This window comes from Natator depressus, chromosome 2 (assembly GCF_965152275.1).
Source record: "Natator depressus isolate rNatDep1 chromosome 2, rNatDep2.hap1, whole genome shotgun sequence".
In the NCBI taxonomy this organism is placed as follows: Eukaryota; Metazoa; Chordata; order Testudines; family Cheloniidae; genus Natator; species Natator depressus.
Genome location: NC_134235.1, coordinates 151,622,281 through 151,641,329, shown reverse-complemented (window position 1 = coordinate 151,641,329; position 19,049 = coordinate 151,622,281).

Here is a 19,049-nt window from a genome sequence, read left to right as displayed (position 1 = left end):
GAATGCAAGGCTTCTTTGGATTGAAACTCCTGAAAGCTCTCCTGTATGGATGTGAATGAACAAAGAATATATGAATCATGTTTTTTCCCCTCCTGAGTTTTCCGCTGATTTCTCCTCAGACATGCTCTAACAGAAGGTTTGCTGTCTCAGACAAACCTAATGTTTAAAGGACTTAAGAGAAACATCTGTGGCCAGGGTGGTTTTTTTCTGTTGTAACTGATAGTATACAGCCATCACCTGCCTGCTGTAACAGTCACCAACTAAGTGTATTCACCTCATCTGTGATTACAGAATTAGATGTTCAAAGCTGCCTAAATGATACATGTCACCAATTCCCATTCATGTTAATAGAAATTGGGCATCCAAATACCTTAGGTAGTTTTGACTGAACCATAACTTCTTGTTGGTTATGGGTGTTTTTTGTGATCAAGGCACAACAGAAAAAAAACCCCAAAAACCAAAAAAACCCACAAAAACAAAAAGCCACAACATAAACGGAAACAGGTTCTCCCCCAGAAATGAAATTCACCCCGAAGCAGAAATCCAGCACAAGGCCAGCACTACTTATGTCCTACTTAAAGGATTCAAAATAGGACTAGCATTTAATTGTAAGTGGATTTTTGTGCTGAATTTCACCCTTTAGTAGTAGTGAAACTGGTTGCATCTCTCTGCTACTAGATAAAACAATTATTCAGAAAACCTCCTGGAACTTCAGTTATACCATTTATGGGCTTTTGGTGTTGGGAGCTGTAATCTCCTAACTAAAATTTTCTTTATTCTTGTTTTGGTTTGTTACTTTAGTCCAATATCAAAGAAATGTAGGGAATTCTTGAATTCAAGGAGGAGTCCTGCAAAGAATGTTCTAAGTCCACCCTTAGCCATCCTGAAGCAACTGCATGTCCGGATCTGGATGCATTAGTAGTAGATGCAATCCCTGATCCCAAAACTTGTGTAGATTCACCTGTGTTGGAAGAGGTTTGCTCTGCCATAGAGAAACTGAAGCAGGTATACTGCTAGACCCAACGATATAATGCCCAAACTTCTCAGGTGCGCCATAAGCGTAGTGTTACACCAGTTTGTCAGAGTCTGGACTACTAGGAACATACCAGCAGAGTGGAAGGAAGTGATCATTTCCCTCTTTATAATGAGAAAAGTCCATGCACTTGAGTGCAGTAGCTATAGGCCAAAAACTCTGCTCTCTGTCCTTAGAAAAAAGTCTTCACACAGGTCCTACTCATCTAGCTCCAGGCTGTCCTTGTGAATCACTGTCATCTTGAGCAATTGGGCTTCACTGCGGGGTGATCTACAATGGACACTATACTCGCTCTCCCTCTTTTATCCGAGATTCACTGTGAATTTAACCAGCCTTAGACAGCAGCATACATAGACCTAAAGGCAGCCTTCAATTCTGTTGATAGAGCTGCCTTGTAGGATGCCCTATGAATTCTTTCTGAGGAGAATTCAAGATCTACATAATGGCTCAGGGACATGGGTGCATTGGGGGACCCCAAGTTTGACAGGTTTCACAGCAGATCAGGGTGAAGCAGGGATGAGTCCTGTTCTGCTGCATAATGAATTGGTTCCTTGAGCATATCTCCATCATTGTCTGTATAACTGGCAGTTCAGACTCTTGTACCACCCTGGATTATATCATCTTTTTCGGGCAGGATGCGATCTCAAAGATGCACTAGAGAGCTTCTGGCATGAGGCAGCTGCCCTTGGGCTAAAGGTTTATTGAGCAAAACCAAAAAAACCCAAAGTGTCAGTGCAAGAGTTGCAAGACATCTGTGCTGCCAAAAACTGTGGACTAGTGGATGCCTTCATCTATCTCAGCAGTAAACTGTCATCACATGGGCACAGCCAGCCAGATGTCCTTAGCAGAATTAATTTAGCAGACTCAGCCATGAGGGACCTTCTTAGGGTCTGGAGCCAAAAGAATGAAATTATAGACAAATTTACCAATTTATCAAACCTGCATGCATACAATCCTCTTGTATAAAACTGAAACATGAACATTGTTTAAACAAGATATCAGGAGGCTGGAGACATTCCATGTGTTTTACCAGAAGAAACTAGGTATAAGATTGTTTGACTATCAGTATAAGGGATATATAATTGAGAACTGGCCTGGAGAGGACTGAAGTTATCATTGGCCATCGCTGGGTGGCACTTTTGGGTCATGTTCTCTGCCTCATAGACAAAGTCCCTGCACACTGAGCTCTGTAGATTAGACTTGGTCAGGAGGGAACACTGCCCAGTGACGGACTGGCGTTGGTAACAAGATCACGGGCAATTAACCTAGCTTTGCCAAACAGTAATAACCCCACGGAGCTCTAAGATGCCCGGAATAAAGCTTACAGTGTGATCATGGACACACACACAGCACTACAGACCACCACTGTCTAAGTGTATTGTAGTTGTAAGTCTTCAGTCCAGGTGGTCTTTCCTCCTTTCTCACATCTACCACTTCACTGTGGGTCCATACCAAGCAAGAATGAGGAGGGTGTTAGGTACTGAAATATGGGCAATGCAGGATTTTTCTAGGAGAAGACACTAAATTAAGTCTGTTATAGCAATTCAAGATAATGACAGCTCTTCTGTTCAGTTCCTGTCTTGGAACAAAGTGGATCTTGGCTAAATAGGCTTTATATATGGCAGGAAGTAGCCTCTCTCAGGAAATCAACGCACTGAAGAAGATTATATTCTGGGCTACCAGCTATAAGGATGGTCAGGGTGGTATATGAGGTCAGCTTTGACTCTTGATGAGGTATAGTAACCCCACACTAGAACATAAAAGAGTTCAGCTCCAGAAGGCATGTAACTGGCTCACACTTTGACCAGCAGAGGGGATTTCAGGCATGAGAAGCTTCTGGCCAGAATTTTAGGATTGCTTTTTTCAGCCCAAGATTCACAAAGGAGCTAAAGACTTCTGCAGCTCCTACCCCAAATGCCAACTCATAGGACCTAAAGGAAAGACAAAAGCCCCTCTGGTCCTGCTCCATGTAGCTGACATCCCATTTGACAGGATCAGGATGAACCTGATTGGACTCTTGGAAAAAGGTGAAGCTGGTGATAATTGATTCACTACCTGCTACCCTGAGGCAATCCCACTGCACAACACTAATGCAAAGACTATTGCTACACAACTGCTAAAAAAAGTCTTTTCCAGAGTAGGGGTACCTAAGGAGATCCTCACTGATCAAGGCACCAACTTTACATCCCAACTGCTGAAACAAGTATACAATGTTCTAAATAAAGAATTTATGTACATCTTTCTATCATCCACAAACAGATGGTCTGGTTGAATGAGTCAACCAGACTCTGAAAAGAATGTTAAAGAATTTTGTTGCCAAGGTCCTCCATCACTGGGATCAGCTGATCCCTCCCCTGTTTGCTATTTAAGTCACCTACTGGATTCCCCCAAGTTAATTCTTATGTGGGAGACAACCCTAGGGAATTCTTCAACTGGCCCAAGAAATGTGAGGGGAACAGACCCATAGGACACACAATATTATACAGTATGTACTGAAGCTCTGGGAGAGGCTCAAGACCCTAAGGGCCTTTGCCAAAGAATACCTCCTCAGTGCTCAACAGGCCCAGGAATGAGTCTATAACAAAGGGGTATATATGCACATATTTAAGCCAGACAATTGGGTACTATTTCTACTTCCAAGTACAGAGTCCAAGTTACTTGCTAAATGGCAAGACCATACAAAAGTAGTACACCAAGTTTGGTCAGTTAGCTATGAAATCAGGTAACCACAGAAGAGGAAATTCACGTCTACCATGTTAACCTTCTGAAGCAATGGAAGGAGCGAAAAAGTTTATTTCTCTCTCCTTACTCCCACACCAGAACTGGGGGCCCCCCAAGTGCCCACCTCACCAGACCCAGACCCTATACAGATGGAAGAACACCTCTGCCTGGAACAGAGGCCCAGGTGAGAAGCCTAATAAAAGCCTTCTTAACAGTATTTGTCTCCCAGCTGGGGCAGACTTATCTCTTGCAACACCATATCCAAATGAAACCTGGGCAACTCATCTGAGAGAATCCATTGCTACTCTCTAGAAAAATGTGGGAGGCGGAGAGGCAAGAGGTGCAGGCCATGTTGGAGCTTGGGGTTATTGAAAAATCCCATAGCAAATGGCTAAACCTGGCGTATAGGCCCCAAAGCCAGACAGCACTATTCAGTTTTGCATAGACTTCAAAAGGTTAATGCTATTTTCAGATTTGATGCTTACCCTATGTCCTGAGTAGACAAGCTATTAGACCAGCTGGGTGAGGCCTGATATATCACCATATTAGACCTACTGGCAGATCCCACTCACACCAAAACCATAGGAGAAAAGTGCCTTTGCCACATAGTCCTAAATTTAGAGAGGCCAAACTATGTCCTTTGGCTTCTATGGTGCCCCAGCAAAGTTCCAACAGCTCATGGATCAAGTTCAACTACATGGCTTGTTTGCAACAGCCTATTTAGATGTCGTCATCTACAGCTGAGATTGGAAGGAATATCCACCACAAGTTGCCACCATACTTTGGTCCCTACAGGAGGATGGGCTAACTGCAAACCTAGCAGAGTGTATATGACTGGGAAAGAAGAGACCACCTACCTGGGATATACTTTGGGGAAGGGCCAAATCCAGCTCCTCCGGAACAAAGTTCAAGCCCCCAAAGCATGCCCTCATCCAGCCATAAATAAAACAAGTCCGAAGGTTTTGCGGAGTCACAAGCTACTGCCACCGATTTGTGGCAGGGTTTTTGACAATAGCAGCCCCCCCTCACCAACCTAATTAAAGACAGTAGACCCAAGAATATTCACTGGTCCAAAACTTGGGAAAAGGCCTTTCAGAAGTTGAAAGACCACTTGTGTCAAGAGCTTGTCCCGTTCGGTCCCAATTTCTCAATAGAGTTCATTTTGCAAACCAACATCTCAGAAGTGGGACGACGTGCGTATTGTCCCAGGAAACAAATGGAGGGGAACACCCTATACTCTATTTGAGCTGCAAATTGTTCTCTTGGGAGCAGGCATATTCCATGATAGAAAAGGACAGACTCACTGTGAAGTGGGCCATGGACTTCTGTTATTACCTCCTGGGAAATCTGTTCAAGCTAGTCACCAATCATGTCCCCTTAAGGTGGTTAAATGCTATGAAGGACACAAACCCCCAGGCTTATGCACTGGTACCTGACCCTGCAGCCATACAACTTCCAAATTCAGCATAGAGCAGGAAAAGCTAACCAAAATTCCAATTCCCCCCCCCCAGGGAAAGGCATGGCACAATCAACTGGCCCCAGTTCCCCAGGTGCCATCTTGAGGGTGAAGGTGTGTGATGGGGTATACAAATCCCACTCTGGACAACAAGAGGCTAAGGAGTACTCTGGCGTCAGCCAGCTGCAACCTGCCACACCTGCAAGAGATGCACAGCAGCTCATTTGTGGCAGACTTGAGAAGGAACAGACCTTCAATCTTCAGCTTCTGAGGAGAGGGCCAAGGGAAGGCAGGAACTTCCCTAACAACCACTGCTGAACAGTCCTTCCCTGAGAGAAGGGAGGGCTTGATCCTGATCTACCCTGAGACGGAGTTATTCCTTGCTCTCTCTTACTAACTCAGTTTATTTGTGTAAGTTCTCCTTGCTTTTTGTTTTTAAGCTATCCTGGAAGACTTTGAAGCAGGGGTGAAAGTAAGCCGGTACGGGCCGCTATGGCGTACTGGTAAAAAGTGGCCACCGGTACCGGCCTGTACTCAGCCAACATTAAATCGCTACGCGGGGGGGGGGGGGGGGGGGGGGGAAGGGTGCCAAAGGGGCAGTAACGTTAAAGCGTTGGTCCTTTGCTGCAGCAGCGCTTTAACATCGTTGCCCCTTTTGCCCCACGCCCGGGCCACTGCTGGGGGGCGGAGGGGGGGGAGATGCGAAAGGAGCAGCTGGCCCAGGCCAGCAATTTAAAAGGGCCTGGGGCTCTGGCGGCCGCGGTAGCGGCCAGAGCCCCAGACCCTTTAAATTGCTGCTGGAGCCTTGGGCGGCGCAGGCCAGGCAGCACAGATGGGCTGGCTGGGGGATGCTGACCCCCTTCCTCCTGAGGCCCTGCCCCTTCCGGGCGCCAGAGCCAGCCCCGGTAAGTGTTAAATGTTACTGTCACCCCTGCTTTGAAATGACCTGGCTGGAGGAACAGAAACAGGCAGGCCACTAGAGAGGCAGAGCAATCAGCAGCAGCAGCAGACACCAGAGGAGTCAGAGTGGCTATGCCAATCCTAGCCGCAAGAAGGTGCCAGCAGTGAGCTGACCCCTTCACAACTCTAAACACATCTGTGCTCCTCTCAGATGCATTCGATGAAGTGAGCTGTAGCTCACAAAAGCTTATGCTCAAATACATTTGTTAGTCTAAGGTGCCACAAGTACTCCTTTTCTTTTCTCAGACACGTTAGCTTGCAAAATCCAGGAAGTACCACCTGACAGATGGAAAGACAGTGATCTCCATCCAAGGGATTTGTTTGTGGGAAAAGCTCCTAGAGAAGGTCAGCCTACTGCAGAATCTGACTGTCTTTAAGGTACACGCTTTCAGAAAGTTCTCATTATAACCTGGATGATAGGTGAATGGGGGGGGGGGGGTTAAAAATAAAGGATCAGGGAGGAGAGAAAAGGAGAAGGATCCCTGAAGTCCACTAGGGACCTCACCATGCAGATTGCATTTGCTTCAGAAGCATTTAGATACTATGGTGACGGGAGCTATAGAAAACAGTAAGTTACGTGCAGTTTATTGCTGGTATTATTGATGTAACTGAATAGTGTATGGCAGAAGGGAAAAGTTTGTAACAGAATTTAGTAGAAATTATTCTGGCTTTTTACAAAACCACCCAGTGAGATTTATATTGTGTTTATTTCTAGTCAGCAGATTACTGAAAGGGCCTATCAGAAATCCAAAGTCTACCCAAATCAGCTACAATGGTTCAGGTTAGAGGTGAGAAACACATAAGTGATCCAGCTTTGATCTTGAGACTACAGGGTGCAAGGATAAGATCAGATTCTTGCCAGACCTCCCAATCTGAGAAGCTGACTTTGAAGGAAGAAGGGCAGGGGAGTTTTATTGTGTTTTGTTTTAATTCCCATATGTTTTGGAAAGCCTCCAGCTCTCTATTGAGAAGCCTACATCTGATGACAGAGGACAGGCAAATGAGCCAAGGATCCACACAAGCAAACCATATCAGAACAGATCTCCTGTTCAACACTTAAATGAAAGGATTCTCCCACCTCAAAAAAATGGATTAATGTCAATTTTTGTGACATTGATTAAAAACAAGATGTCCAATTCATTTTAAGTGGGGATTTACACCGCGATTCATTTATTTCTGCACAGAGTGGTTAACATATGGACCAAATGCCAAAGGCAACAAGAGGAGCGAGTAACAGAACTCTTTGTGAGAAGAAGTTTCATTAGACTTTGACAGAAGGTTGGACTCAAACATTTCAGCCACTTGGTAGCTTAATTTGACCCTGGAAAATTATAGATACCAAAAATAGCCAATCCTAAAGAGTCAGAGAGCTACACTTTCAAAAATAGATAGTTTACTTATAACTAAAATAAATGTGCTCAGTTAGGATTCAGCTGAGACAGGCCAAGTGCCAACAGAGCTCTTATGTACCAGTGTTTGTACAGGCAAACCCTATGTTTGCAAGTACCTTTTTGCTCATGTAAATGTCTAGCTTGGTCACGAAAATGCAGATTTGGTTATATGTGGATGATATTTTTGGGGCAAAAGCCAGCTTGTCGTTTTGAAACTTTGGCATAGAATCTAGCACCTAAATACCCTTTGGGCTTTTCAAAAGAATATTGGTATGCCACTTTTTTCTATGCCTGTCAAAATGTAGCAAATTGGAAATATTGGTTTGTGCGTAAGTTTGTTCAGGACTTTAGTTACTCTTGTCAAGAAAAATGAGCTGCATGTGATCTTTTCTTGAGGAGTTACTCATTTTAGAAGTATTCTATATAGAGCTGAGCAAACCTGATTTTGCAATTCAGTCACCGATTGGGGGGGGGGGGGAGAGAATTTCATTCAGGTCAACGCAAAATGGAAATTTCAGTTTCTTACCAAAAAATTTAAAAAATTTCATTCAACCCCAAACTAATATTTTTTTCTTCTTCTTCAGGTTCATTTTGCTTTTGTGGGGTTTTTTGCACTTTCTGGTTTTGAAATAAATCTAGCTAAATTTCAAAAAACAAGAAAAACTCATTTTGAAATGAAGTAAAAAAGTTCTGATTTGAAAAATGTTGAAACAAAAAACTTTGGGGGGGGGTGGTTTCAGTCAAAACTATTCACTGACCTCAACCCAAATTTGTGAATAGCTTTGGTCAGCCCAAAACTACATTTTTCAATAAAGTTGCCAGAAATTTTCTCCCAGCTATATTTCTATCTATACAAGTTAGCCCTGATCCTGCCTGTGCTTAGACACTGTTAGTTGTCCCGTTGACTCAGGGCTTTACACAGGAACATAGAAATTGACACAAAAGATCAGACTAGTGGAGTATCCTGTCTCTAGTAGTAGCCAATGCCAGTTATCTCAAAGAAAGGTGAAAGAATAATCTGCCCATCAGAGAAGTTTCTTCCTAACCCCATTAGTTACTGGCTGTTTATAATGGGTTTATAGCCCTAATTTTATATATTCAGAAAAACACTGCATTGGAGGTCAGTTCAGGTTGCTCTATTCATAACATGCCAACCATAAATGAAAAGTTAAGGCTATTAATTGTACACAGCCTCTGCTCCCCGACCCAAAGCCACACTATGCACTACAGAGAATCAACCACACCTTTAACTGTGCCCCCAGTAAGGAGGCAAGCATTCCAGCACCTGTTTGGCTCTAACAAACTCTTCAACCTTCCCAGTTACTCACGCTGTTCTTTTCCTGGCCTTCCTGCTTCCCTTTGCTTTCTCAGCCGTTGTTAAATATGTTTAATGAGTTGAGGGTCTATCTCCTCAGCTGTGGCCAGTCCGTGGTCAGCATATCTTAGTAATGGTGTGCAAAGGTACACCTTACAACCACCACCACCCCTGGTGCTCTTCGGCTACTGGCTGAGTCCCTGGTGTAAAATGTTATGGTGGCCACCCATCGCTTCAAGGAGCTATTCTAAAAAAGTCAGGAGTCAATGGGGCATAGGGGTTCTCAGCCTTTTCCCCAGCCATGCCCTCGCTGAGGGGGGCCGAGAGGGGTGCCACAGGGTGGCTGCCAGCCATCCAGGGGTTCTCTGCAGTGGAGGGAATTCTCAGGTGGCTAAAGGGCTGCTTTATGTCAGTGGATCTAGCTCTATGGATTTTTAACACCTTCACTTTTGCCATTAGGACCTTTTTGACTAGCTTACTCACTTTCTTCAAATCCTCTTTTCTAACATTTAGTGTCACGAGGCTATCTTTTGGTACAACCCATCCCCCAAGGATGGGGAACTTAATTATATTAAGGTCACTATTACTGTTCTGTGCTCTAATCCCAAGTCATCCCAAGAAGCAATCTTTTAAGGTGCTGAGAAACTGCTTCTCTAAACCTTATCCAAAAGCTTTTTGACCACTTTTATATGCGGGAAACTGAAATTATCTTTTTTTTCTGTTGTACAATGTCACTTGCTCTCCATAACATCATAACAGTTTTGTCCTTTGATGAGCAGAGTGGACTGGTGATGTCAAATATAGCTTGATGTAACATCAATTGGAAACTCAACGGTAAAAAAAAAAATAAAGCATGTTTGAGTAAGAAATCTTTCCAACATACAACAGACCAAGAATTACATTAATGTAGACATTATCAATGCAATTGCCTTTTCTAGATTTTTTTAGTAGGCCTGTGCGCTCCTACTTCTGACCCTAAGTAGACAGTGAACTTCACAATAAACATTAAATATTATGCTATGTAGCCAGCGATAGTATTCATATCATGGATATCATTGTGGTATCTTAGGGCCTAGCTTCTACTGCATTAAGGCCCTGATCTTGTACCACTAACTTCAGTGGAAGCTTTGCCACTGACTTCGATAAATTTGGGCTTCATCCAATGTTCATTGTTGTACTGCTTCAGGAATGTAAAAATTCCACTGAAACTGCACCTTCATTTGCACAGATTGAGCAAACACACCTTTCTAATAAAAATGTGCAATGCAACCATACATATATACAGCTAAAGTCTGTCCTCAAAGCAACTGAGATTAGCACTGATTGCAGTGGGAGACCTACAGACATGTTCCAGGGAACAATTTAGGATACATCTTTAATAAAAGTGTAGCCAATCAGGAACAAGCACCCTGGGAAAGGAGTAAAAGCTTATAGTTCTCATTTCCAAAAATATATTAACATTTAAAAATAAGAGCAAAATTAAACCAAGCTAGCTACTGCATCTTTAAAACCCTGAGAAGTAATAAAGGAAAAACTTCAGTATTGTGTATATATTTGGAAGTAAATTTCAAGTATTTAGAATATTTAGTTAGTATTGTTTGATTACTTTACAAAAACAAACAGTCTAATTATGCTAGCTATGAATGTCATAACAATTAGGCTACATTCACTGTTCTTGCTATTACTGTTCTAAGTTAGGTCAGTGCAAATAACTTTTTTCCATGTGAATCTGTGGAAGATTCTGTTTTGTAGAACTATTTAAGACAGATACTTTTCTCTTTTGCAGAGATTTGCATATGAAACCAGAAACCTCAGGGAGTGCCTTTTCATATGATGGGGAATAAAAGTTGTGCCATTTGGGGGAAAGAAAACAGCATTCCGTTACAAACAGCCTTCTACTCTAAATGTGCAATGTTATGCTATAGATAAAATGGTAAGTTTTCCTGAATTTATATTAGAGCAAAATTTCAATAAACTTATTTTTCATAATAAAATAGCACATTTTTCAGCTGTAGAAAATATTTTTCTTTTTGAAAACAATTTAAAATAAAGGCAAGCCTGCAACATGTTTAGCAGAGTTTCAGTTTCATGAAAATGCAACTCAGATCATCACTTCTGGGACAGAGATTGCTTGGGTTTTGCCACTGACATGGATAAAGATTTATCACCTACAGTAGTCTATGAAAGCTCAAGAGACTTGCTTGAAGGGTATAATCCTGGCCCCAATGAAGTCAGTTGGAGTTTTGCCATTGATTTCAGTGCGGCCAGCATTTCACCGTCAGTGTAAATGACCTGCCCTGAGCCAAAAATTAGGTTTGAACTCAAGGTCTACGAGCATGAGCCACTATCGTTTGAGCTAAAAGAAAAGGAGTACTTGTGGCACCTTAGAGACTAACCAATTTATTTGAGCATAAGCTTTCGTGAGCTACAGCGCACTTCATCGGATGCATACTGTGGAAAGTGTAGATGATCTTTTTATACACACAAAGCATGAAAAAACTTTGTGTGTATAAAAAGATCATCTACACTTTCCACAGTATGCATCCGATGAAGTGTGCTGTAGGTCACGAAAGCTTATGCTCAAATAAATTGGTTAGTCTCTAAGGTGCCACAAGTACTCCTTTTCTTTTTGCGAATAGAGACTAACACGGCTGTTACTCTGAAACCTATCATTTGAGCTAGAGGACTAAGTCCCCTAACACACACCTCTAGAAAGCTCATTAGTCTCACATGGATCAGCCACCGAAAGGGATTAAAGACCACACGCTCCTAGCGTGGGTTATACTGGCAGAAACCAAAAGTAGCGGTAATAGCAGAACTCATGCCCCCTGATATCGGATGGGCATTGTTCTCTATTCTCGAGAATGAAATACGCTGAAGCACCTTTTCTATTAGAAAAATCTTCCCTCTATGAGCTGCACCAAAATAGTCAGTGCTGAAAACTCATTAAATTATCTTATTTATCCCCTGTAACCTCTCATAGGGATGTTATAAATAAGACAGTAATAATTAATAATCCAGTAGTGACCAGAGATTTCAATAAGCATTGAGGCCCATTGTCTAGGCAGCCACCAGACATATGGAGTACCTGAAGTACATAGTATCTGCTCCAAGGAGTTAGCAATCCACTATTTGTTTATAAGCACCAACAGCGTTTCTTTGCAGAGAGTCCAAGAATTCACAAAAATACAGCCGCACCTGCAGCAGCGTCTCCAGCACAAAAATCTTCCCCCAAAGCCTTCTGGTTGGAGCACTGTTTTTTGGTTCCAGTTGCCAGAGCAACAAGAGCCCACTTCTTCAGAAAGTGACCAAAGGAAAGGTCACCAGGGAACTTTTGAATAAATTAACAGCCAAAAGAAATTCTCAAGCAGAAGGGAAGTAAAAGGCTGAGGAGAAGCAGCTCTTACTGAGGTCTGCAACAGTTGGATTAGCAACTCAGAGCAGAGGGCTGAGCCAGAGCTCTCTTCTTATCCACTGCAAGCTCCTGTCTCTGCTGCTGACACAAGGAACAAACTGTAATACTGTCTGTAAGGACTTTAGCGATTACATCAGGCCAGAGACTAAGCGAAGGGTATCATGACAGCCATGGTAGTCATTATCTCAGAAATGCCTGGATCCCGGCTTCCACTAGCAGGATCTTGGTAATTTCCTGGCACAGATTAGAATAGGTTCCACAAACAATGTGGTTCCTGACATGTTTGGAGGGATTTTGCATTATTAGCCTATTTGCAATAGAGCTTTTTACAGTTTTAACCCTTATTATAGCTATTTACAGTGGACTACCCACTTCCTCCTGCTCCAGGCCAAGACCCGAAATTCCCCCCATGCCTTGGTGACAGCAGGTTGCTATGCTGGTTTTACAGCACCCAAGCATTCCTCCTACATTTTGGGGGGGGGGGGGGGAGAAGAGATCCCTAACTGCCCTCTTAAGGACTGCTCCCTACCCCTTTGTGCTGCCAGGGCAGTACAGAGGGACAGAGCCAGGAGGTCAGATTCTGATCTCAGTTACTTTGATGTAATTTCATTAAATTATATGTCCTATTTTTGCCAGTGAGAAGAAGTTCCCCCAGACTTTATACAGTTTGACTCCCTGTAACAGGGTGGCACCCACCTCTCGTGAGCACCCCCTGGCAGGTGCATCTCTCTGTCTGTGGTGACCCCAGATGGTGGCTTGTCAACCCTCCAGCCAAGTCACACACATTCTGCATGCATGAAACAAAACAGACCCTTCCGGGATATACAGTCCAACAGCGGCCTATCCCAATACCCCTCCATTGACATCTCCATAGCCCTCCACGGGCTCAGTCTTTAAACAGTCCTGGTCCTAGTATCAAGCTGTACCCCCAGGGCTTCCTCCCTGGAGGCAATGGTTTCACCCTCACTGGATCCTTCTGGCACCAGCTCTCCAGCTGGGCCACTCAGCAGTTCAGTTCCCCTTCCAAGGGTGTATCAAAGTCCAATACAGTCCAATCCCTGACCTTCTTCAGGGTCTTCAATCTCTTCTCAGAGAGAAGTTCAGCTCCCCTCTCTGGGATTAAGGCCACTCCATCTGTGGCAGATGGGAGGGACCCAGTCCCATCCACTACTCTAGGTCCCAGCCCAGGGACCCTATGAATAGCAGCCACGACACTGCATTCCTTTTAGCTCCTCACTAAACGGATACAATTCCTTGAGCCACTACCCGACAGCCTTGGCATTTTCGCCAATGACGCACCCTCACCTCAGGGCATACAGCAACCAAGTCCCAGCACCAGCCAGGAGCCCTAAATCTTGCTCTCCCAGTCCCCGCCAACAACTGGGCTGTCTATGTTACTCCAGCTCCCTTGGGCCAGCCAGAAGCATTATCTATGCTCCTCTGGCTCCATCAAGGAACTGACTGACACTGGCTCTGCAGCTTCTTTTATGTGAGCCTGCTGGGCCCTGATTGGCTGCTCCTTGTAGCCTCTCTCAAATTTACTGTTTCCTGCACAGCCTCTCTAGGCCCTTTGGAGGGCTCAACTCCTCTGCACCTTTCTGGGATGGGGTGTGGTAGTACCCTGAGGCCTCCAGCTGGGGATCTCTGGGCCTGGTCCACTCTATCACACTCCCCCACCCCATGTATCTAATGGATGGTTTTATAGGAGCTCAAATACCCTGGTGATGGGTAAGCTATAAAAACTGGGACAGAATGGAATAGGATTTCTTTACCCATGTTTTTGAGCTGAGCATTAAGGACACACTTGACCTAACTCTAGTCAGCAGTGTTCACATATTTAGTTGAATTCAACTTAATATGTCTGGTAACTGCTCTTTTGGCTTATTTGAGCCACAAGGAGGGGTTAAACACAGCGAGTAGTTATTTTAAATGTAGGCTTAAGAAAATCCTCACACCAATGTAATCATAAAATATATATAAAATACATGCATGAGGAAAATATAAAATAAAAATAACCATTTAAATGTGCTTTTTAAGAACTTTGCTACATATTTATATGCTAATAAGTGGGGGGAAAGAATAAATTGGTACAGTTATTCCCTGATAATAAATCTAAGCAAGGAAACAATTATGTATTTGCACCTTCAGACTGTTTTCAAAGTAGATTTCCTTTTTCAAAAAAAGTGACAAATCTGTGCTTTTATCAAGCCATGAAAATAAGTCTTTGAGCTAATTATTGTTTTGTGCTCGGCTGCTGCAGGGGAGAGGATTAAAACAGGGACTTTTTTACTCACAATTCAGGAATGGGTACAAATCTTTAGTCTTTTATATGGGCTGAATTTGGCCCTGAAAAATCCTGTGACTTCAGCTACTTTCACTGAGTATCATTCAAGACAGGACTTTTATTCACTAACTTTCCACTGCAGCCCTCTCTTTAGATGAATGGCCTATAACCGGAGTGCTTTACTACTTTTTGTCTATTATACAACTTCCAAACCACCTGTTTTTTCCTCAACTCCATATCACAGAATCCTCTGTGCTTGTATCACAAAATACTCTGCATTGCTTCAGCTAACCAGCCACAATTCTGTAATACAGAATAACTTGAGAGTTTATTTAACCTTAGCATACCACATATGGCAAATGTAGGCACTGGCAATCAGTACAAATAAATTGCATAATTTCACATCTTTAGAAAAAGATTAAAGACGTATAAATAAATGATTCTTAGTGAAAATGTGATTTGAACATTAGTTGTTGCTATATAGTCAATAAGCTACAGCTACTTACAGTCAAAATTGTGTTAACGGTTTAAAGAAGATTCTATCACATCCTCAGAACCTAATTTCGTAACTCTCCATGAGGTTCTAACCTCAAAGTTGAGTAGCAGAGGCCTAAACTAATGTGAGGGCATGGGAGAGGTCACAATGTAAAGCTGAAAAAGATGCAGAGTGGGAAGTAACAAAATTGAACAGTGATATAATTAATGCAGGGCAAATACTGCCCAAAATACTGTAAATCTTCAGAGAAAATAAAAAGTATGAATTTACTTTACGTGACGGGTTGAACCACCCTCCTGGGGTGTCACCTGATACGCTGGAGTCCCACTGAGCCTGCCCTTTCCACCGCCCTGGGTTTTCTCACCTGGTTCTTGTTGTGCTAGGCTCTCAAGCTTTCTCCAGCGCGCATATGCATGCACACACACAGGTAAAGCCACACCCAGCTGCAGACACAGACTGAAATCAGCTCTGTGCGGGAGGACTTAGGGGAATGGCCAGCACTCACGTGTGCACCTCCTTTGGGGTGCAAATCCAAAATAATATTACCTTGCATTGTATAGAAAGATCTGCAGAGTGCAAGCTCAAAAATTTGCCCTCTCCCTCAATGTGGAGAGAGAAATGCACAGCTTTTTGCCCCCCCCCCCACCCCACCCCGCAATGAATTGCACAAACTGGCTTTTTAATAAACTTGCTTATTTAACTACAAAAGGTAAATTTTAAGTGATAAGGGCTAGCAAACAGAACAAAGCAGATCACTGAACAAATAAAACAAAACACACAAACTAAGTTTATTACACTCAAACAGGTTACAAAATGTTATTTCTCACCCCAAATGATGTTTGTGGCAGGTTGCAGAGATTCTGTAGCTTAGAGTTCTACTTATTTCTCTTTGCAGACAAGACCCCTGTCTCAGCCTGAATTCAGCCCTTGCCTTTCCCTCAGCTTAGTTCCTTTTGCTAAAGGCATCTGAAGGAATCTTCTTTCTTGGACAGGGAAGCAATGGAGAAGAGTCCTGATCGACTTACCCCCCCAGCCTTAAATAGAATTTACATAAGGCAGGAATCTTTTTCCTCCCCCCCCCCAGTCTGAACCCACACCCCCTCTTAATGGAAAAAAGACTAAAAGCCCAAGATGAGGGTCTACTGCCAGGTGACACAATCACCTGATCCTGTAGTGTTAAAATTGCAACGCTGAGAGCTTCCCAGGAAGACGGGAAATTAGTATTTCCAAGTCTTATTGTTCTTCTTAATGGCACAGGAGGCTGATTGGGGGAACACCCACGAGACAGTAGGCAAATACACACACAGCTGTAATTGTTACATAATCAATATTCCTAACTTCAGATACAGAAATGATACATACACCTCTACCCCCATATAACGCAGTCCTTGGGAGCCAAAAAAAAAATCTTACCGTGTGTCAAATATAAAGGGAAGACTAACCACCTTTAAATCCCTCCTGGCCAGAGGAAAAAACCCTTTCACCTGTAAAGGGTTAAGAAGCTAAAGGTAACCTTGCTGGCACCTGACCAAAATGACCAATGAGGAGACAAGATACTTTCAAAGCTAGAGGGGGAGGGGAGAAAACAAAGGGTTCTCTCTGTCTGTGTTTTTGCCAGGACCAGAGCAGGAATACAGGTCAGAACTCCTGTAAAGGGCTAATAAGCAATCTAGTTAGATATGCGTTAGATTCTGTTTTGTTTAAATGGCTGATACAAAAAGACATTCCATTCAGCACAACCTATTTTAACTTAAGGTTTTGCCTAGAGGGATTCTCTATGTTTTGAATTGATTACCCTGTAAGGTATTTACCATCCTGATTTTACAGAAGTGATTCTTTTACTTTTTCTTCAATTAAAATTCTAAGAACCGGATTGCTTTTTCCTTGTTCTTAAGATCCAAGAGTTTGGGTCTGTGTTCACCTATGCAAATTGGTGAGGATTTTTATCAAGCCTTCCCCAGGAAAGGAGGTGTAGGGCTTGGGGGGGAAAGATGTTTCTAAGTGGGCTCTTTCCTGGTTATATTTTGTTAGATGCTTGGTGGTGGCAGCAATAAAGTCCAGGGAGAAAAGGTAAAATAGTTTGTACCTTGGGGAAGTTTTAACCTAAGCTGGTAAAAATAAGCTTAGTGGGTTTTTCATGCAGGTCCCCACATCTGTACCCTAGAGTTCAGAGTGAGGAAGGAACCTTGACACCGTCTTATAGGTGAAACTGCATTATATCGAATTTGCTTTGGCCTCGAGCATTTCTGTTAATAGTCACTTCCTGCCCCCTGACTGATCCCTCAGAGCCCCCAACACATCCAACACCCCCGTCCCTAATCACCCCCAGGACTCCACCCCCTATCCACGCCCCCGCACCCTGACAGACCCCCTGGGACTCACACCCTATCCAATGCCCCCATTCCCTGACTGTCCCACCCCCAGAACCTCCGAACCATCCAAGCCCCCTGCTCCCTGTCCCCTGAATGTCTCCCCCTGACCCTCTGCCCCTTATCCAACCCCTCAGCCCCGGCACCTTGAACACGCTGCTCAGAGCGGCATGTCAGAGCCAGACACGCTGACGCACTGATCCGCCGGAGCATGCAGCCCCCCCCCCCCCCCAGAGCACTGCTTTACTGCGTTATATCAAATTAATGTTATATTGGGGTAGAGGTGTATGTACAAATTGGATAAACACATTCAATAGATCATAACCTTTTCAATGATACCACACATGACCCATCTTGCATAAAACATCTAGTTATACCATATTCCCATCATAAAAATATTTCTATGAAGAATATGGGGTGTAATATCACACTTTGCCTTTCACATCTCTTCTAGCCAATGAGTTTGCTGGCATAATGGCTCCCAGATATAGCAAATTAAGTGAAAACTGGAGAATATTTTAGTCAGAAGATTTTGAGTTCATAAATACATGTTCATAGCAGAAGCCTGATTTTAAAATTTTTCACTCACCTAGGGTCATAAAAGCTCATTGGCGTCAATGAGTTTAGGATCAGTGCCCTAGTCAGGGAACGGAAGCAGTACCATGTGGCCTGTATGTCCAATCAAACTAAACATAGCTTGAACTAAATAACCACATTTAATTGGTTAGAAACAATCTAAGTGCCCAAAAATTAGTTATAGGTAATATTTGGAGAATAGTTTACAATTAAAATGAATTGAAGAAAAATCAGACCACTTGCAGACAGATGTGAAGGTTAAATTTAATCACGTAAAGTATTCTCTATTAGTTGTTTACTCAGCTTCAAAACCTAAGTTTATGAAAAATTTTAGATGCCTATGCAGTGACCATTTCAGAATATATTTTCATGACTATCATGTAGCAATCTACCATCTGCCCACAAAGAAAGCATTTAAAAAAAAAGTAAGTCACAGCTGAAATATTTTGGTTATCTAAAAAGAGAATGCAGTGAAAGATCTCTCCTCCTAAAAAATCTGAAAGAAACAAGTGTTACTAAATGGATTTTTCTGCTGAGTCATAGTATACGTAAAACCATGTTTTTCTTATTGTAGCTTTATCTTTAGATATTTGGAAGGGCTTCAAAAACAGAGTTAGATACCCATGAAGCATTACTTCCTGAAACTGAAATTTCAGATGTTCAGCAGGTTATTTATAGAACTTCAACTAATAAAATGATGCTTTTAAAAACATGTGAATAGTGTATTCTGATCTGATAGGTTTTGTAATTGTCATTTGACTGGTCTTAAAACAAGGTGTAATACTGAGGTCACAAAACTTAACAGATCAAAAAAAGCTTTATGTAAAATCAGATGTTCATGGGCATTACTCAGAACACCACAGAGGCCTGTCAGATGCCTCTGAGAGACTGAAAACACTGATTGGCTGAAATCAGGTTAAAGTTTTAAGCAGCCAATAAAAAATGACAAATAATGGATGAGTGGTGTTCCACTTCATCTCCATTGGTTATAGAATAACTACACTGAATGATTTCTAAACTTACAACAGTGGCG